This window comes from Lissotriton vulgaris, chromosome 4_1, assembly GCF_964263255.1.
Source record: "Lissotriton vulgaris chromosome 4_1, aLisVul1.2, whole genome shotgun sequence".
Lineage (NCBI taxonomy): Eukaryota > Metazoa > Chordata > Amphibia > Caudata > Salamandridae > Lissotriton > Lissotriton vulgaris.
In genome coordinates, this window is record NC_141691.1 from 1039434658 (window position 1) to 1039456554 (window position 21897).

General features: G+C 48.6%; 1 protein-coding gene across 1 annotated transcript in view; it reads right to left on the minus strand.

Moving 5' to 3' along the window:
- Positions 1–21897, minus strand: part of ADCY2 (adenylate cyclase 2) — a 3890318-nt gene that overhangs the window by 88868 nt on the left and 3779553 nt on the right. The window lies entirely within an intron of this gene.

The window sequence follows — 21897 nt, forward strand, 5'->3', positions numbered from 1 at the left end:
GCCCACCGTCGTCTCCCAGGCCGGGACCGCAGGCGAGTTGCCAGGGATGTTCTCGAGGCCACAGGCGGGCCGCTCAAGCCCCGCCCGGGGGTCAACCCCGGGTCCGAAAACTCATGTCCGGGGGTCACGAAACTCCAGGCCCCGGCTTCCGGGCCTCCGCACAGGCCACCACCGTCCTCGCGTCTCCTGCCACCTGCACAGCAACTCGGGGGTGAAGGGGTGCAGCAGAGCTCCCAGTTGTGGTCCCAGTAATTAGTCGCCCATTTAAAGCAGCTCCGCTGGGCAACACCGAGGGACAGCCCCAGGGACGCCCGCCCCGGCCTCACAAAATTGAGATCCCGGCTCAGTGTGTTCGGAGCAGGCCTCAGGGTCCGCCAGCCGTCTCGCCAGCCCAATTAGTGCATGAGCTCCACTCGGCGTACCGGAGGCTCCACTCCCACGCACTAGGACGCAGTTCGCACTTCGCAGGGGGTTACACCGTGGGGGTGGGCCACAAATCCAGGCAATCAGGCAGGTCCAGTCACCCTCGGTCCAGCGCGTGTGCTGAGAGTCACTCCGGTGGGGCCCTCACCCCCGTCAGTCCAGCCGCCGTCCGGCCTCAGCCCCGGTCGCTCTGCTCTCTCGGCGACGGGGGGGCACCCAACTCGAGGCACCGGCTATTGGAGCTCGTCGCAGGCCACAGACCTTCTCCAGTGCTCCCTCGGCGCTGGCACCTTCACTGCTGCTGCGGGGCTCCGCCACACTTCCCTCCGCCGCCCTGCTGGCCGCGCAGACCCCGGAGCGCGGGCCTCGCCGGCGAACCAGCCAGTCGACTCCAGGAGCTTCCGGCCGGGGACCGCCAAAATCAAGGCCCCGGCCGACCACGATGCATGCAGGCCCTGGGGCACCGCCGCCGCTATCTCTGCCGGCCCGGGATCAGGAACCCAAACTTGTACACCGGAGGGTGCACCCCATCGTCAGCTACCTCCGCTGCCGGTGTGGGGTGAAATACGGGTCCGGAGGTCAGGATAATTGAACGGATTTATGCTGGGCTGGCGGGAGCTCTAGCAAGCCACGTCCGCCATCTTCGCTCTCGTAGCCACGCCCCCCCTTTTGCTCTAGTTTGCTCGGAGAAGAATACAAAGAATACACAAAGGGACGTTTTCGATATTTACTGAATCAGCGTGATCCTTCAATAGAATACATGTGCTGCAATGATGAATAGACAGAAGCAGATGAAATATATCAGAAGTATCAGGATAGTGAACAAAATAAAAATTCCACCAATGTGCTGGAAAAGGTACATATGCAAGCATATGAAACAGTATAACAATCTGGCGTACTAACATGCGTACCCTAACCTACGTGTCTAGGGTGTAGGTGTATGTTCTGCCCAGAATCCCCATGCTGGATGATCCAACCCCATTACCTGTAGGAAAAGAGTGTATGACTCTGTCTTGACCACAAGCTGGACACCTCTCATGGACATATCAGTAAACTGCAGTGCGAAAGCATCAGCATGAAGAGACCTAGCGATGACAACCGAAGTGCTCCTCCCCCATCACATGGAAACACATGTTTATTTATAACAAAAGGCATCCTTGCCCTGGGCTGAGATGTGATCAGGCTGACATTATGTGTTTACTACAGATAGGCTATGCCACCATATGTATGAAAATATCAAGCCCATTTGCATAACGCATGTATAGACCTTGTACATAATGTCAAAGCGATATGGTACTGTTAGAAATTGGATTATTAGTAGTGAAAAATATGCATTTACCACTGGCAATAATACCCCTAACAATATATAGGGCTCAGAATAGGTCTCAGAAGATTATTACCATGCTCAAACCTTGATGGCTCGGCTGCAAGCGGGCAGACTTAGCTTCAAAAGCAGGTATTTAAGCATTTAAAAACACCAATTCAGTAAATAATTAAGACACAACTCACAATAAAAATCCAACAGCAAGGTATACACATAGGAAATATTTTGATTTTTAAAATAACACCAAAACAAAACAAATCCAATGTAAGGAGACAGAGATATGATTTTTTAAAGATTTACACTATGTAGCACCCAGAAACCTATAGCGCTATTGGGATAACTGGTGGCACTAGACCTGGACAAAGTCAATATATCAGGCCAACCAGGATGGATCCCTGTACGGCTACCCCTCCCAGTAGGCCTTGGTTGAAATTTCTACCTTCTGACTTAGAAACTTTTCTGGAGCTTTTCTTCCCTGGGTCCCTTGAAGCTCTCAGCCAGCCTGGATTCAGTGAGGGTTCGTCGGCTTGGATTTTGTCCAACTCCCGGTCAAACTCTGGAAGACGAACCTCTGGAGCTTTTTAACGGGATGAACCTGAAAGGCAGGACGACTCGCGGTTGAGGGTTGCCGGCTGGGCGGGCCAGGTCGAGTTGGTCCACTTTTGAAGCTTTTTCCAAAGTTGCTCAAAACTTCTTCAAACTTCTGGAACTTCTTTGTGAAGTTCCTTTGAGGGTCCCAAAGTATCCAAAACTAACTTCAAGGGTCTGGAAGCTCCAAGATGGTCCTTGAAAGTTTGAGACTTCAATTCCCACATTCTACTTGGACAAAACTCTTACAAATCCACTGGTAGTACCCCAGACTGGGGATTCTTGAAGATGATGGTCCAGGTGAGCTCTGTTAACCTGAAGCTTGCAGTGAGTCCACTCTTTAGTCCTTTTGAAGCAGGTTTGATTCACAGAGCTGCAGTTCCAGATTGTGCAATAGGTGCAGTCAGTCAGAGTGCAGGGCCTGGTTGGTGCAAATCAAACTTCCATCAAATACTTGTTCAGTGTTCTTGAGGGTTCACACAGGAGGGCACTCCTGTCCAATGAGGTGCAGGACGACAACCCAGATGATTACTGTCTCCCACAAAGAATTATTTCTCCAAAACTTAATATGGCTGGAGTCCCAGCATAGTGGCAAGAGCTGTCTAAACCATCCTCCAGGAAGGCTCTTCTCCATATTCTCCCTCCCACTGACATCTTCACATTCCATCCTCAAGACTGCCCTCTGGTTGGGGTAAAAAAGAAGCGGTATAAATGAAACTGGTTTCTCCTGCCTGTCTGCTCCTTCTATTGAAGATTATTGTTTATGACCTCTCACCATGGCTCTGGCATACCTATGTAGCAGCAGAACTCTCTCCTCCCAGAATGGCTCCATCACCCCAGGGATACTTATCACCTCATCAAAGAACCCTGGCTACTCCACTTAACTCTGACCATTTAGGACAGCGCACTGGAAGGCTGAATTTTGGCTTCCAGACAAGAACGTTTTATAACTTCTTGTCTGTACATTTTAGGATAAATTCAACAATAGCATATTGTTGAATTTATCAATGCCAATCATGTAAATCCTTGAATGATATTTTTACGATTGTCCTGGCGGGAATTATTTGTTAATAACTTCTTGCTGTGTTAACCTACTTGGCTGGGGATCTGAAAAGTAGAAAATAAACTGGACGGTTTCTCCAACACCAAGGCTTATAAAACATCTTTTATAAGGAACCTCCCTATATCAACAGGACCCCTCTCCCCTGGAACAGGTAGGGGAGACTTTATATTACAGATCCTCACTCTACAGTGCTCCTAGCACAAACTTCGATTTTGGGAAGCTCTTTACTACAATTTGGGAAGTTAAATGTGCAATTTCACAAAACCCAAGGCATACAACCTATTTTATAAGGCTCCTCCTTATAACTACCTTACCCCCCCCCCCCTCCCACACACACACACACCAATGGGACACATAATGGAGACCATGTGGGTACCTAATATGCCACAACATAGTAGTTTAATAATGTTTAAGTGCTCCAAGCATCAAAGTCGAGTTTGTATTTTTGGGTTTGCATTTTAAAAGCAGGCCTGCAACACAGAGCTGCTTTTAAACTGATTCCAGACCTCATCAGTGCAAACATGCAAGTGCAGAAAGGGCTGCTGGCCTCTAAACTGCCATGCCCTATTATATACTATGAAGTTAATGATTGTTTCAATCCCACTGCCCTATAATGTACTAGGGCCTTATAGGGAAGGCCATGTCAATGATAGGGGTTGCCTAACCCATAGTGTACCCTAGTGCATGTAGGTGTTTTCACTGTATTCAGCATAGTACTGGCCCTCGGCCTGGTTGAGCAGAGCTTAGGGACAGTCAGATTCAGTTACCACCAGTACCAGTCAGAAAAAAATGTGGATGCCCAGGGCACAGGATGACTTAGCAATAGATAGTATTCTTGCGAAGTTGACTTGTGTGAGCAAGGTTAGTGTTTCCAAGAAACTCATTCAACTGTTAAAAATGCAAATGTGTGTCAAACGTATAAGTGTAAAAGTGAAGGAAATTTTAGGAAAGACCTGTGTTCATGCAAAATAGCAACGTTTCCTTCTAGGTCTCACTGGGACACATGACAACCCCAGATAAGTGTGCACAGAAGAGAGTCGAGTTCAGTAATTAATGACTTTGGCAGGATGAAAGAGAGGTTAGGAAACTAGAACAAGAGGGGAGGCAATATGACCGTCTTTACCAGTGCAATATTGCCAATCAGAGACAGGGGCAGGGTTTGCCAGAAGTACATTTGTGACTGGATGCCCACTATGACCTTGGGAAAGTTCCCTTCATACATATCAAGAGATGGGGTGGGTAGTAAACTCTAATCCGCGGGTGAAATTTGCAGATTTTTGCCCATTCCGGGCTCTGCTTGAAGTACAGAGGGCCCAATTCACAGAAGTAATCTGAGACAAAATCCTAAACTTACTACTTTTGGTATTCACAGAAGGCATTTAGTAGTAGTAAAGTTAGGGTTTTGTCTTATGTCTGTCTTAAGTGTGTCTTAAGTCTGTCTTAAGTCTGTCCTAAGTTTGTCTTAAGTCTGTCTTAGGACAGTCTTAAGTCAGTCTTAAATCTGTCCTAAGTCAAACTTAAGACAAAATCTTAACTGTACTACTACTAAATGCCTTCTGTGAATACCAAAAGTAGTAAGTTTAGGATTTTAGCTCAGATTAGTTCTGTTAATCGGCCCCAGGGTTCGGCAAAAACACAGCCACAGAGGGGCAGAGTTCACTGCCCACCCATAGATTTTACTTACGTTGCTATCCATCCTGAAATCTTGCACATCCACGAATCCCACCAGCACCCCATTTTCAAAAAAGCATAAATCCAGAATGATAGGAGGCGCTAGCCTCTGCATCACAACAGAGATCAGCACTTCAAGGAATTCCTTGGCGGTCCCACTGCATGCCAAGTCTTGTTCAAGACCTTGAATGTCCAGCAGTGACTACTGGAGCTCAGTCCAGCATGGGACTCCATGACACAGACACCCTTGCGGAAGGCTGCCATTTTCCAAAGGCCCAAAAGGAAAACCAAAACAAGGAAATGATGGGGCTGATCGGTCCCTGCCTTGCTGACAGCAGCTTCCAGGCCCGCGCCAACCCTGTCAGTGGGAAAAAACACTCCCCTTGGACATACCATCCTGTATGGATGAACTGATTGCACGAAACACAATGCTGGTGGTGGAACGGGAGGAGGTGGAGGATCAGTTTGAGTACGAAGGCTGTAAAGTGAGGCGAGGAACATACGGGCATGTGTTTAAAGCCAAGCACAAAGGTGGGTAAGAGAAGGGGCAGCAAGGGAGGAGGTGGAGGGCATGTACCTGTTCTTTGATGGCAGATGCGGGAGGAGGGAAAACATCTATTAAAGGAGATTCTTCTGCCCTTTGTCAGTACATTTCGTTTCTTTTTGCAGTACTTTACATAGCATGTGCACCAGTACACTGCTCGCACCATTGTCTCAAATAGTATACAGACCTAAACCTGCGTATTTTGTCTGTATATTTACATTACGTCATTTGGACCGATTTAGAAATTATATGAACATTTATTTATTTATTTATTTATTTAACGATTTGTAGAGCGCCTGGTGACCCGGAGGCATCCCCGCGCTGTAAGGGCTTGCGATGACCAAGGGAGGAAAGGAGGTCCTATTTGGGGAAGAGGAGAGTTTTCAGCTTTTTGCGGAAACGAAGGTGGCATGGTTCCAGCCGCAAGCAGCGTGGGAGCGAGTTCCAACCTGAGGACGCTTTTACTGCGAAGCGTCGACCACCAGTGCACACCTTCCTGAATCTTGGTACGTTGGCCAGACGCTCATTGTCCGAGCGCAGGAGTCTGGGTGCTTTATACGGGGTGACCATGTCTCTCAGGATCGAAGGGCCTAGACCGTTGAGTAGTTTATGGGTGGTAGACATAGCCTTAAACTCTATCCTCTGTCGCACTGGGAGCCAGTGTAGGGCCTTGAGCGCTGGTCTGGCAGAGGCTCTGGAGGGAAGACTCGTTAGGAGCCGGACAGCCGCATTTTTGGTGCGCTGAAGTTTTCCCAGAGTAGATTTGGGGGCTCCTAGATAGACGGCATTACTATAATCCAGACGGGCAAGGATCAGGCCTTGAACCAGGAGTTTCCTCGATGGGGGAGGGAGTAGCGGAAGGATCTTCCGGATGGAGCGCATGAGTCCGAAGCAGGTTCCTGCTGTTTTGGCTGCCTGGGTCTTCATGGACAGATCAGGTTCAAGCCAGACCCCCAAAGTCTTGATTTCCTTCTTCGGGGTGGGCACCTCGCCAAAAACATCGGGCCAGACCGATGGGGGAATAGAAGACCATTTCTTGTCCATAAGCATGACTTCAGTTTTAGATCCGTTGAGCTTAAGTGATGACTCGCACATCCAGTGGTGGATTTCCTGGAGGCAGTTCAACAGATTGTCTGGGCGGTGGTCAAGATGTGAGAGTGAGACGACCAATTGCGTGTCGTCCGCGTAGCTCACTATCTTGATCCCGAATGGGGCAACTACGTCCTCCAGAGGGGCCACGTAAGGGTTAAACAAGGTGGGACTTAGCGAAGACCCTTGGGGGACTCCGCTAGACAGGGGGAGTGGGGCTGAGCGGGAGTTGCCGTCCCAGACCGGGAACGAGCGGCCCGACAGAAAAGATTCTATCCAGGCGAGTGCAGTGCCCCCGAGTCCTGCCCTGGCCAGCCGGTCAAGCAAGACACGGTGGTTCACCGTGTCAAAGGCTGCACTAAGGTCCAGGAGGATCACTGCCACTGACCCTCCTGAATCCAAAATGCACCTTGCCTCCTCGATGACTACGAGGAGGGCGGTATCCGTGCCGTTGCCAGGACGAAACCCAGTTTGGGACCGACGCAGAAGGTTGTTGGATTCGAGGAACTGGGACAGTTGGATATTGACCAGTTTTTTGGCCATTTTGCTAATGCCCGGGAGGAGCGAGATCGGCCTGTAGTTTGCCAAATCGGTGGGGCCCAGTTGAGGTTTTTTGAGGAGAGCTTTGACTACTGCACCCTTCCAGCTCGGAGGGACAGAGCCTTGGGACAACGAGATGTTAATCAGCTCCGTGATAGGGGGCACGATAGCAGGGGCCACTGTTTTCAGGAATCTCATGGGAGCGGGGTCACAGGGGGAGCTGCTTTTCATCTTGGCCAGAGTCTTTCCCACTTCGTCCAGAGAAACCGCCCTGAATGCGGTCAGCTGTGGAAGTGGGATGTTTCCTGTGTGGGTAACAGGCACATCAATGTCCCTGTGGTTTGGCTGACTGGGAGTTGGGAGTGAGGCTAAGATGCAGGAGATTCTGGAATCAAAGTAGGTTGCCAGTTCATCGCTTCTGCCCGGAGGGGACCTGTTGGAGGAAGGGGGTGCTGGTATTTTCAGAAGCTCTTTGGCGATGAGGTAGGACTCTCTCGCCGAATTGGTGGCATTTTTTATTCTTGCATCGTAGTATGAGGCTTTAGTGAGTTTCAGGGTGGATTTATAGGTTCTCACCGACCTACGGTAGGCGTCCTTCCTGGAGTGGAGCCAGTCCTTTCTCCACAGTCTCTCCGCTTTTTTGCATTCCTTGCGGAGAGTTCTGAGTTCCGGGCTGAACCAAGGGGCTGATCCTGGCTTTCCATTTTTATCCTCACAAGATTTTATGGGGAGGATAGAATCAAGGGAAGTGGAGATCCACTCCCTAAAATTTCTGTCCACTGTGACAGGGTCCTCTGAAGGGATAGGGGTCGTAGAGATCAAGGCTCTGGCCCAGTCCTCTATTGAGAGTCTGGACCATGCCCTGTCCCGGGTGTAGGTGGCGGGCTTGTGGGGCTTCCTGAATACTCCTGGCAAGAAGAGAGGGACCAGAAAATGGTCCGTCCAAGGGAGGGGGAGGGACGCTTTGGCTTGGAGGCTGTGGACATTGGTAAAGACTGGGTCTAGCAGGTGACCCTTGATATGGGTGGCTCCGGAGTTGGTCAGTTGGAGACCGTAGGCCGCCAGGTCTAGGATCAAATCGGCGGCCCCTGTGTCTAGGGGGCCGTCAAAATGGATATTAAGGTCTCCTAGTACAGTGAAGTTGGAAGTAGAGAGAGCCAGTGATGATATTGATTCTAAAAGGGTGCTAGCGAAGGGGCCAAAATGGCCGGGGGGGGGGGGCGATATACTAGGAGGCCTGCCAGCGAACTTGTCGGTGCCAGCTGGATGGTGAAATGGCAGCTTTCTGAGTCCGAGATGTGGGCATCACTAATTCTGCAGGAGAAGTGATCCCGGTGGAGGATAGTTAGTCCGCCTCCTCTGCCAGAGGGGCGTAATTGGGACTGGATGAGGAAGCCCGGGGGTAGGGCTAAGACCACAAACGAATCCGAATGAGCAGTGAGCCACGTTTCCGTAAGGAACAGAATGTCGAGGTCGTGGTCTACAAGTAGGTGGTTGATGAGCAGAGCATGCATGGGGAGCGACCTGCAATTCAGTGCGGCTAGTTTAAGGCCAGGGTGTGAAATGGGTGGAACGGTAAGTTGTAGCTGGACTGGATGACAGAGTGCACAGCTAGTGAAAGGTCCGTCTAAGTCATGAACATAATTACACATAGTGTTGTTGGTGGGTCTGAGACTTAGGAGAGCCCGGCGAGAGTAACTCACCCTGTTGGAAGCTGGCCCCGACATAGGTTCTGGCCCTGAGCCCGTTCGAGCGCGGACGGGCGCAGACGGGCTTGCATTAGGCGCACCTTCGGCACGCAGACAGTGCTCCCGCTGCGCTCGTCCGCTGCGCTTCCTAGCCAGGCACATTTTGAGGGCGTTTGGTGGAGAGGGAGATCATGGGGTGTAGCCCAAGAGGGCGTGACCTAAAGGGGCGTGGCCAAAAGGGGGCGTGACCCAAGGGGGGCATGGTCTAAGGGGGCGTGGCCAGAAAGAGGCGTGGCCTAAGGGGACGTGGCCTAAAGTGGGCATGGTCACCGTCCACGCGGTGCCGACATCGTTGGGGGCGTAGGAGGGGGTCGAGGCAGCGTGGTAGCGCTGGGGTCTGCTGCCCGTGCCAAGTGCCGCTCTACAGTGCCCAGGTGAGAGTGATTTTAAAAGCACACACAAAATCAATCAAAACGCGAGTTTTCAATTTTTAAAATAGAGCACAACAGTCCCGGCTTTCCGCCTCAGGACACAACAAGAACTAGCTGCCAGTCGCTGGCAATCAGCGTTTATAGCTGGCGCTTGAAGGGGGCGTGGCCTAAAGTGGGCGTGGTCACCGCCACGCGGTGTCGAGATTGTTGGGGGCGTAGGAGGGGGTCGAGGCAGCGTGCTAGCGCTGGGGTCTGCTGCCCGTGCCAAGTGCCGCTCTACAGTGCCCAGGTGAGAGTGATTTTAAAAGCACACACAAAATCAATCAAAACGCGAGTTTTCAATTTTTAAAATAGAGCACAACAGTCCCGGCTTTCCGCCTCAGGACACAACAAGAACTAGCTGCCAGTCGCTTGCAATCAGCGTTTATAGCTGGCGCTTGAAGGGGGCGTGGCCTAAAGTGGGAGTGGTCACCGTCCACGCGGTGCCGAGATCGTTGGGGGCGTAGGAGGGGGTCGAGGCAGCGTGGTAGCGCTGGGGTCTGCTGCCCGTGCCAAGTGCCGCTCTACAGTGCCCAGGTGAGAGTGATTTTAAAAGCACACACAAAATCAATCAAAACGCGAGTTTTCCATTTTTAAAATAGAGCACAACAGTCCCGGCTTTCCGGCTCAGGACACAACAAGGACTAGCTGCCAGTCGCTTGCAATCAGCGTTTATAACTGGCGCTTGAAGTGGGCGTGGCCTAAAGTGGGCGTGGTCACCGTCCACGCGGTGCCGAGATCGTTGGGGGCGTAGGAGGGGGTCGAGGCAGCGTGGTAGCGCTGGGGTCTGCTGCCCGTGCCAAGTGCCGCTCTACAGTGCCCAGGTAAGAGTGATTTTAAAAGCACACACAAAATGAATCAAAACGCGAGTTTTCAATTTTTAAAATAGAGCACAACAGTCCCGGCTTTCCGCCTCAGGACACAACAAGAACTAGCTGCCAGTCGCTTGCAATCAGCGTTTATAGCTGGCGCTTGAAGGGGGCATGGCCTAAAGTGGGCGTGGTCACCGTCCACGCGGTGCCGAGATCGTTGGGGGCATAGGAGGGGGTCGAGGCAGCGTGGTAGCGCTGGGGTCTGCTGCCCGTGCCAAGTGCCGCTCTACAGTGCCCAGGTGAGAGTGATTTTAAAAGCACACACAAAATCAATCAAAACGCGAGTTTTCAATTTTTAAAATGAGCACAACAGTCCCGGCTTTCCGCCTCAGAACACAACAAGAACTACTCGTGGTTAACTTTAAAAACATTGCATTTACAAAAAGATGGATATACAAAAACATACGAAACTGGAGCCAGAGTGCAAACAAATGACCTCTGCGAAATTGTTTATTTATTGAAACTTGAACGCTTTTCAAGTCGATCCAATAAAGATAATATAGAAAAAAGCAGCTCCTTAACAGAAATATCCATTGCTAGCTTTTACTCGTCCCTGTAATTGCCAGTCGTTGTAGCGTGCTCACCCAGGCTGCTTTTCCCAGGTGGGACTTCCTATGGAGCTTGCCCTTTCGTCCCTTGGCTCCATGGAGCACACGCTTGTTAATGGTGACTGTGTTTAGCTGCTCTAGCAGAGTTTCTTGCCTCAAAGCCTCTGGGGTTCAAGTGTTCTGGCTTTTGTTCAGGCCCTTGGTTGTTGTAGGTTGTTGGCAAGGGCTAAAGCAGAGGTGCTCTGTTATATTGAAATGAGGGAGTCCGCTGCTACAGGAGGAATCCCAGTGTTTAATTTGTAAAATTGGTATTCCCATTTACCAATCTGCCTTGCAGTACTAGACGTTCTGCACACCACAACCAGTAATATAAACTGCTATTCCCATAGAACAGAAGTCAACTTACACAGAAGCTCACTGACATGACAGATGCATTTTCCCAAAAATTTATAAGGCACATGTCAATATGCAAGAATTACCAGCTAAACTGTTCCCCAACCTAATGAACCTCACGATTAGTGGAAACCAAGGAACATTCCGTAACAGAAGTATATAACAAATAATACAAACTCAATGAATGTCAAATAATCCTGTTGATTAATAAACTGAATGTCGTTTTACCATTGCAATTTGACAAATGCAGGACTAGTGATGTTTCAACGTCCCATGACGTCTGAGCACAGTACACCCTCGAACAATATAGTATCATCTATAATGCTCGTGAAGTTAGACTTACTTCTTTTTCTGAGTTAACCAGGAGACCTTGGGTAATCTTTTTTCATGTTTTTAAAATCTGTCCCAATCAGACATCAGCTTATTGCCCGCTTTTATGATGTCAAAATTGACTTAGACAGCACCTCTCCTCTGACACCTCCTTGGAGAGGCGTAGGGCGGAGCGCCGCCGCTCTATTGAATCCATGAAGAGCAGACCCCTGACTGACATAATCCCGTATCCCACTTCCCAAGAGGAGGGTACCCCTACTGATAGACAAAATCTACCAACACCAGAGGACTTATCCCTATTATTACGGGAAACCCCAAACATCCCTGGTATCCTGCCTGAAAAGATTATAGAGATCACCCCATCCATATCATCCCATATGGCAGTGGACTTGGTTTCTCAAACCCCACCAGTGAATAAAAATAAGAAAAGCAAGCCAAAGCACAGTGTTGTGGTGGAGCTGCATGGGCCTCCACCCTGCAAACGTAGAAGGAAGACAAGGGGGGGGGGGGGCAGGGGAAATCTAAACTATCCCATTTAGATTTTGGTAAAAAACTTAAAACCGTACCTTCCCTTGGCAGGGATAACGGCATGGCGCCTATCGTTATCCCCCTTAAGGATACCAGTTCTAACACGGCCACCACCATTAGTGATCTAGTGGCTAACACGTCTAACATAGCACCCTCTCCTACATCCTTAGGGAGTATAGAATTCTTACTTCGCTCACTTTTGCAGCCCATCAGCGATAGCTTGAAAAAAGTTGAGATCAGGCTTACCATCCTCAAGGCATCTCTCACTACCCTGAATACCTTAGTAAGTAAGCAATCCAAATGTGCGGGGTCCAATCCTCCCACAGGCAATCCTCTGAAAACTGGAGTCTCGCAGGGTCCTACCAAAGCCCCTTCTCAGGGTGCACCCACTGCCCCCCCCTTGCAGCCACTTATGGCTATTCAAGTTCCGGCTCCACGTAATAACTTAACTAATAGGCCTCTAAAACCATTAGACACTGTCCCTCATAGCTCACAGACAGGGACCAATCCTGGCCTCCCCCAAGTTGATAGCACTTCCTTTTCCCCTCCGGCCCGGCCGGCCCCAAGATCTCGGAGACCAGACCTGCCGCCAGAAGCCAATAGGCTCACGGTGGTGTTAGCAGGTGCCCCTCAATTACTAAGAGGAGAAAACGAAGATTTCCAATCCCTGAAGAAAAAAGTCATTAAATGGCTGAATTGGAATCGACCCCTGCCACCACAATTCAACAATGAGATTATTATGGTCAGAAGGGTCCCCTGGCTAGGGAAGACGAGAAAATCAATAATAGGGGATTGTATTTTGGTAACCTTTAAAGACCCGGGTACTGTTCTGCACATCTGCGAGGGGGTAAATCGCTCACTGGATTCTACTATTCAGACCCTGCCAGTATCATTTTTCTTTCCCCCAATTCGCACGCATTATGATCTACAGCATGAAGAATGGACAAGGGTGGAACGTAGACACAGGCATACAGATCATGCCTGACGCCCTAACTTCCAATTACCTGACACACCCTATTTTCACTTCAACCGCTTCAACTGCCTGAATGGTCTGGATGGGGTTGACTGACTGCCAACTAACAACCCTGTGACTCTGGCTAATGGCTCTCCCACACTCCCTGATCCATCCGCCCCCACTGATGGCAATGTTCTTGAACAATTGACTGACCCAGTGCCTGAAAACCGTCTCTGTCCATCTCTCTGGCACGGTATCCGACACCCCTGGACATTTGAGATTAATCTGGTGGAATGTTGCCGGAATGGCCAACAAATTGACCGATCCCGACTGGGCGAACTACATTGAGACTGGAGACATTTGCATGTTTCAGGAAACCTGGGCAAGAGAAGACTATGGGCACCAAGGTTTCCAGTCATTTTTCATCCCAGCAAGGTGGGAGGGTAAAGGCCGCCCGTCAGGCGGGCTCACAACCTGGGTTGCATCTCATCTAGGTGTGAGGCAACACGGCTACCAGTCAGCTCTGATGATATTCTTGCGATCTCACTATCCTGGCCAAATCAAGCTAAACTTGTTTTAATTAACATCTATTCCAGGCCTGTGGGAATTGTCAAGGAATCACCGACCATAGATGAACTTTTGAACTATCTATCTGAGCTACCAAGGGACTCATTCTATCTGGTGGGAGGGGATTTTAACTCTCACTTTGAGCCATTACCAGGTCTTCTAGAGGGGTTCCCAATGGAAGAAGAGGCTAGATGGGCGGTGCCCGCGGTTGAAGCTCCCCCCCGAGGGCATGGACCCCACTCGCATTACAAGTCACAACCCTTACCCTAAAGTTCGGACTTAGAGCCTGTAATGGGCGAATGAGATCGGACATACCCAGCAGAACCACCTATTATAGAGTGGGAAGAGAATCTCGCTTGGATTATGTCTTGGCCCAAATAGAGAAGTGGCCAACCATTCGGGACTTAAGGGTAATGGAAAGGGTAGACAGTGACCATAATGCACTAGAGCTCGACCTAGTCCACCCTGGCCTCCAGACTCCAACGATCGCTCTGGAGGGGAGCAAACCTGCGCTTCTCCTGGAAAATAGCAGGAGAAGAATCAGGTGGGAGCATTTGGCTGCAAGTGAGAAGAAACTTCCCATGTTTTACGAGGGAATAATTCCAATATTGGAAATTGTGGGGAGCTTGGAGGCCGAGGTGAATAACAAAGATGCTCAGGCTAAACTAGGTAAGGCTCATGAGGACCTCATAAAAGCAGCGGCCCCTAACCTCTTTAGTAATACACGGAAACCAAGTAGGGGGCGGCAATGCAAGTCCTCATGGTACAACCAAGCATGTAGAAGGGCAAAAGGGGAACTCGTCAGATCCATCAAGGAGGGTTTAGGGGGGGATACTCTAAGAGAAAGTAGACGGGCATATAAGAAACCTGTTGCCCACGCCAAAGCCGAATGGGAGGAAAATAAGTGAGAAGAGCTCACTAAGGCCCTAGCGATTAAAGACCATCGCCTGTTTTGGAGGATAGTGAGTGGGGGGTCGGGAAATCTCCAATCGGCAATCGAGCCAAACATCGCTCCAGAGGTATGGCAGGCACATTTCCAGTCCCTATACAGCTCTGAACCGGGAGAACTTATCTCTGACACCGGGGTTGGTTGGCCAGATTATGAAGGGGATCTAATAACACTGGGCGAGGTTACGGCTGCTATAGCAGGACTTTCCTCGGGAAAGGCGCCGGGACTGGATGGCCTACCCGGGGACCTGTTTAAACAGGAACCTATTGTCTGGGCCCCCTATCTTGCCGCTCTTTTTAATGGAGTTCTTAGCGGCATGGAAATCCCTAGTACTTGGCTGGGGGTGGAGGTGGTGCCCATTTTCAAAAAGGGCTCGTCCCTCCTCCCAGCCAATTACAGACCCATCAGTTTAATCGATGTAGCGCAGAAACTGTTTGGCAGGGTTCTGCTGAATCGGCTCCAGGACTGGGCAGAGGAGGTGGGTGTCCTTAGTCCCTACCAGGCGGGATTTAGGAAGGGGGTCTCCACAGTGGACCAGGTTTTTAGATTGAACATCATCTATTGGAGGACAGCAATACTCGAGGGCGGCAGTCTCTACACAATTTTTGTGGACCTACGGGCCGCCTTCGATCTGGTCCCCAGAGGGAAACTCTGGAGCGTCCTGGCAGAGATGGGCGTTCCCCCGGACATCCTATTAATCCTGCTGAGGCTACACCACAACAATTATGCCCGAGTGAGGTGTGGAAGGTCCGGGTTACTCACTGAAAGATTCCCCGTTGACCGGGGGGTAAGGCAGGGTTGTGTGTTGGCACCGACCCTGTTTTGCCTCTTCGTCAACGGGGTAATCGCCCACCTGAATGCCACTGACTATACCGACGCCCCCAAATTGAATGGCAACACGGTGCCTGCAATTATGTTTGCAGATGACACCCTGCTGCTATCTAAAACCCCTATGGGGATACAGAGGATCCTCGATTCATTTGTGGCCTTCTGCACTGACAGGGGGTTGGAAATTAATGCGGCCAAAACCAAGTTCATGGTTTTGAATCCGAGCCAAAAACTGCGGCCGAACCCAATATTAGGAGCAGCACGGCTCGAGAGAGTCTCCACCTTCGAATACCTCGGTGTGACTCTTAACGAAACCATGTCCTGGGGATCCCATCAGAGTAGGGCAAACCTCAAATTGATACAAACTACCGGGGGTATTGCCCGGATGATGAATGGTTCTTCATACCGTCCGCTGGGGTCACTCATCCAGATATACAAGGTCCAGTCCAGGGGAGCGACCATGTATGGGGCGGAACTGTGGGGACACACATCTTGCCGTAGTCTGTGATTAACAGAGAATAATTTTATCAGACAGATAGCCGCACTCCCGCCCAGCACCCCGCTCCTTCCCCTAAGGCTTGATCTGGGTCTACGACCAATAGCCGAAGAAATAGGTTTGAGACCCATAGCCTTTTGGCGTAGGCTGTGGAGTAGTAACAATCTTGCAGCCTATAGGGCGGAGCTGTTGGAATTATTGACCCACCCAAAAGCGCTTCGGATCCCCTGGATAAAACACATCCAAAACACTTGTATGGAACTAGGGCTCTCTGATTTATGGACTGATCCTGCCAGCGCCGCATTAAACATTTCTAAAAGATCTCTGGCCAATGCATACTTTGAACAAAAACGAGTTAGGGCCCTAGATAGTCAGGCTGAAGGGTCACTATCCTCTGTATTTGTACAAAGTAAGGACCTATATAGGTTTGAAGGGGTTCTGGACGCCATTTCCCCAGTGCTTGCCAGAAAGCTCTTCCTCCAATGGAGATACGGTACGCTGCCCTTTCGATCTTTTACTAGCTCCTGGTCATCACCCCCTTCCACCAAGCAGTGTCCGGCCTGTGATGCCAAGGAGGAAACTGATTTACATGTGGCCCTTTTCTGCCCAGCTTACAGGGTCGCAAGGAAATACTGGCTTCTGCCACTGATAAGAAATATGGGCTGCAGGGAATATGCCCCAATGTATAGGATTTTAAAATCTGATGTCTCAGGCCCAACTGTGTTTGCTCTGGCAAAATTTTTCACTAATGTCTGGCACACCCGCAATCGCATTTTAAAGACCCGGGTTTCCCCTTAATTTTAAGATTTACAGTTTTTAAGGTATTTTTAGTAATACTCATTCCAATGTTTTATATTGTAAATGTACTGATTTATTATGTTGTATATGTGTATTGTTTATCTTTCATGGCCAAAAGGCCGAAATAAAGATTGGAAATGAATGAATGATTGGTAAATTTACATTATCCACCTCTACGTTGTTATGACAGTACTATGTCTGTATTTTCTTTTTGCTCCATGTGATGTCTGGATAGCAGTTTGGAGAGGAGGGTGACGTTCCCGTCTGTGTGTTGTTGTGTAGATAATTGCTGGTTGTGCATGTCTTTTGTCACATGTGGGAAAGAGTAGTACCCCATTGCGAGAGATACAAGTGTGGTGGTACAATACTGTTTAAATTGGTGCAAACTGAGGAAAGAGCAGTACCCCATCACTAAAAGTTGTATGTGGGAGTACACCATGGTATGCAAAGTTGGGGAAGAGTAGCACCCTGGTGCTAGAGATTGCATGCGAGGAGTACCCTGTGGTATGCAAAATGGGGAGACGTCGTCCCCAGTTTTGAGAATCTGTAGAAGGCAGCATCCCATGGTGTGCTTAGCTGGGGGAGAGTAGTACTGTGTCATTAGAAGTTGCGTGTGCGAATACCCGATGGGAGCGATGTGAGAGAAGGAAAGTATCATGCCAGAACAGGCTGCAAAGGGAAGTACACTGTGGATTGAAAGGGTGGAGCAGTGTAGTTCCCCGTGGTGTTGTGAGTGACAGCCTCACATTTCACCTGAGTTGTGTGGGTGATAGCCCTTGGTTTTGCCTGAGTTGTTATTCTATATGAGTGAAAGACTGGACAAGTGGTTTGTACGGTAGACGGCGTAGGTTTGTGATTGTTTTCTGGTGCATTTTAATCCATTTGAGTTTAATGGAGTTGGTCAGTTTTGAGTTTGAATGATCTTTTTTAATCTAGTTCAAGGCGGGTTTCTGCAGCCCACTGGTACGTACGTTCCCCACCTATGTATTAAACGTAAGAAACCTAAGTTGGCATGCCTTAAAATCTGCCTCTGGTTTCGGTACGATTAAACTCCTGTACCGGCATTTTATACCAATAGTCGATCCAAAAAAACACTATAAGCAAAGCAAACCCAGCTAACACATAAGCAACCTACACGTTAGTCTTGCCCCTGATATATTCCCGATGATTGAGGCTGGTGTTTCATTGAATTTTCTACTTCCGGTAACACACCTGCCACAATATATATGAAGCTACAAGACGTGTCTGCCTACACTTAGATTCACAATCCATAGTACATCATAAAGTTCTCCCTATCTGATCGGCACATTGCAAGAAATATACAACTCCGCTACCACTTTTGGATGAGTGACTTTGTGACAGTGTATCAAATCCCAAAGCTACTACTATTTGTAAGGTTGAGGCTTTGTTGTATTACTTCTCGGGAAGCATCCAGAGAATAGTATTTAAGTAACAGAGACAAATCTGATGAAAACAGCCCCATTATCTAAGTAAATAAATATATTATATAAAAGCCTACCACCTCTTCAGTGCCTGTGGTGTGAATGATGGTAAAACACTGCCAAACCAATAGATCTGGCTTTAATGCGTTTAATATGCAAATATACTTGCAGTCCAATTGAGTTTCCCGCTGCTCAAAACCTGCCAAGAAGGATATTTGTTGTTGTATACCAAAGGTCTGTTGAGCGAATATCGCAACTGTTTCACTGGGTGGCGCTGTCTGCTAGCAATTCTCCCACTGCGGCCTGTAATTCCTAAAGCTATCCATGTATGAACTCGCCTCAAGTGCAGAAGACGTTACAGGGTGTAATAGGAATTCAATAATGAAACGCCGATTGAAACGGTGGCTAACTGCCGTTTAATTAAAAATCAAATAAAGCTCGCATACACATGAGCGTTATTGTCCTGCCAGGGTTTTTTCAGAGCACGCTTTCCATAGGCTTTGAAGGTAGTGTTCAGGTCTAGAGCTGCGGCATGAGTAAACGGATCCGTCGGCGATAAGGGAAGATAGGAAGAAGAGGCAGAGTTATATCTGGCTCCTGTCTCGTGTCGTGTCCCTTCCTATAGCAGACAGCTATGCCCTCCAGAAACATCAGACAGGCGGTAGGTAACATGTGGCAGCTTGCCGCGTGCGCGTTTTCAATTAGGTAACTAATGACGAATCACCGCGAGCAGATCTGCCCCTTAGATTTCATGCTGCGAGGTGACCGCAGGGCATTGGTGGCCGCGGTTGTCAGTTCGCACAGGCCCTGCGTCTTTGCTACTCCATCCCTCACCGAAAAAGAAAGCTGCAACTCGCCCCTGACAGAATCTCTGGACGCAGAAACAGGTGCACCCCCTCCCCCCCTCTAGGTAAGGATACGTACAACAAACAGATATACTGGTTTTAATGTCTACACAAAGAAAACGTCTGTACAACTGAGTACAAGGGATTATTTGCAGAGGGATCAGTTCAATGCTTGATATCACATTTTCGTCGAAATGAACGTCTCCAGGGATCGTAGCGCCTTCCTTTGACAGGTGGGCAGTGCTTAATTTGAGCAGGTGCTTTCAGGTGCCCAGCACGGCACTTCTTTCACAGCTCCAGGACTACAATTTTTGACCCTGCAGGCGTTGGTCTCAATATTAATTTCTTCAAATTCAAAATAAAAAGAATAACATACATCGCATGGTGACTGGCTGGTAAATGTTCATAGACAGGCCAACATATGCCTGTCCAGGCAGGCATGATTGTGTATCATCACGTTAGTGATGATGTCATCACACCGATCACAAATCCAAGAAGTCATCGACAAACTATGGCTTGCATTCTATTCCCCGAGTCTGCTGCACCCTGCCACTACCTGAGCCTAAGCCTCCCATTGGATGACTGTAGCTGGGGGCTGGCTCATGAAGGAGTTGAGGCAAGGAAGCTGCAAGAGCGCAGTGGAATTTGGGAGTTAGGGCTCTTGAGGAAGAATAAATGAAATTGTGGACTTTCTACTTGCTGCATAGCCAGAGTAGCATATCCTGCAGCCCTGCATTGCTGCTACCCTCAGCGTGCTTGATGCGGCTGTGGACCAACACAACTTTTGTGCGCCATGGCGTAACATGTAGAATCTGTGCGCTGCACCCTAGCATCGTAATTGCTGAGCGTGCTTGAGTCCAGTAGGCACCACAGCCATACTCACCTGCATGGCAGCAATACAGCTGGGGACAATGCCTGTGCTGTGGCAGGCAGGGTCACCGCAAGCTGAGCAGTGGATGGCGATGCTGTCGCCATCCCTGGACCTACTATTTGCAGGCAGTACTAGCAGTGACATCACCTGCTGTGCTCGAGCAGCCATCTGTTCCACAATAAACCCAGTCATATCGCACTGATTAACATATGCAAAAAAAGCATTTTCAGTTGGTGTATATTTTGTTTTTGCACTCAGTGTAGGTAAGAAAGTAAAACATGCCATCTTCCACTTCTTTAGGAATGACAACAGGAAAACGCAGAGTTCAAAATAGCAGGGAAATGTACAGGCTGATGACAGGGGTCACAGGCAGCAGCAGTGTTATAGATGAGAGAGAGAGCAGGAGTAAAGAGGAGAAAGAAACAACAGGAGAGGAGAGAGAGATAAGATGGAGCTAAGTAGAAGGTAAGGAGAGCAAATCAGATACAAAGGGAAAGCAGCTGTGATGTGAAGAAGAGAGCATTAATTTTAATTTTATTTATTATGATTTTGGCTCTCAAAGAGGGCCACATAAAATATACAAAATATAGCACACAACAGTTACAGCGCGACCATTACATTGCTCGAAGAGAGGAGCAAAAATATCCTAAGGTAAATACGAAACTGACATATGAATCAAAAAGCTACACAAGTCGGACAGTCAAGGTACATCTCCATAGACATATTAATAAATAGCTAAAAACCCTTTAAAAAAGTTAAAAATATGAAAACAGAACATTTCATTGGGAGGGGAATAAAGTGCAAGCAGGAAATCGTTCAAAGTGACAATGCCAAGATTCAAACAGATTACTTTTATCCATCTACAACGTAATTTACGAAGCGCCGGGCAGATCAGCAGCACATGCATACAATCCTGGATATTTACTTTACACAAATTACACAGAGGAGAGGAGCCATTCCATTTAGATAACAGTCGGTTTAACGGTAATAAATCATAACGTAAAAGAAACCAAAATCTACGGATACCATGTGGTAGGTTCCATCTTACATAGGGCTGAGGGAGTTTCCACAAATAGGAATCAAGGAGATGTTCTACCTTTCTTTTTCCACAAATTACTTTTTTATCCGTCTGGAAACACAAGTCCCATGAAGCTGCTTTTAAAGCAAATTTTAACTGTAAAGAAGAGTACAAAAACAAAGCAGTTTCATCTAATTTGAGGAGGATTACAGCTTTTCGAAAATTACGCACAAGTTGAGAAAACTCATTGAAATTACCCAGTAGTTCACTTTTGAGGATAGCTCTCATTGTCCCTACCTTAGCTCTTGCAAGGCAGGCCACCCATCTAACAAGGGCAGATAGTCCCTGTACCCAGCTACTCCTGAGGCCGAAATCCAGCCTACAGGCAGCTAAGGGGCACGCGTTGTTTAGGGAGGAGAGAGATCTTAGAAGTTTACCCTCTATCTTATGGCAAAAGTCCAACTTTTTCATATCAATAAGTTCAATACCATACAATATTGTTGCGGGGATTTTTGATCTATACACTTCCAATAAAATCGGAAAGTGCCGTTTCCCCGTTGCATGGTAAAGAGAGTTTAAACCTTTGCCATGGGCAATAGCTTTGCGTGTACAATGTTCTATGTGGAGTTTCTCGCTCAAATTAGCCATGATAATTTTCCCCAAAAAAGTATAGGACTTTACCACCTCAAGTTTTTGGCCCCCTATAAACCAACCAAAATCAGCGGAGCGGCACCTCTTCTTACCAGCTATACACATAACTTTGCTTTTAGTGATGTTGATCTTCATCTGATGCGCCACAGAAAACATAGGGAGCGCATTGAGCCGATTTGCAAGTCCTTTGGGGGATAAATCTAAAATGAGAACATCGTCGGCGTACATCAGGCAAGATATAGGGGACCCCCCGAGCACCGGGGCAATGCCCTCACTAGAAGAAAGGGCTGCGGGTAGGTCCACTGTGTACAGAGAAAACAAAAGGGGGGCCAACAAACAACCTTGCTTAAGGCCATTCAAAGATGGAATTATATCTGAAAGACCCCTTTCGCCTCCCATCAACACC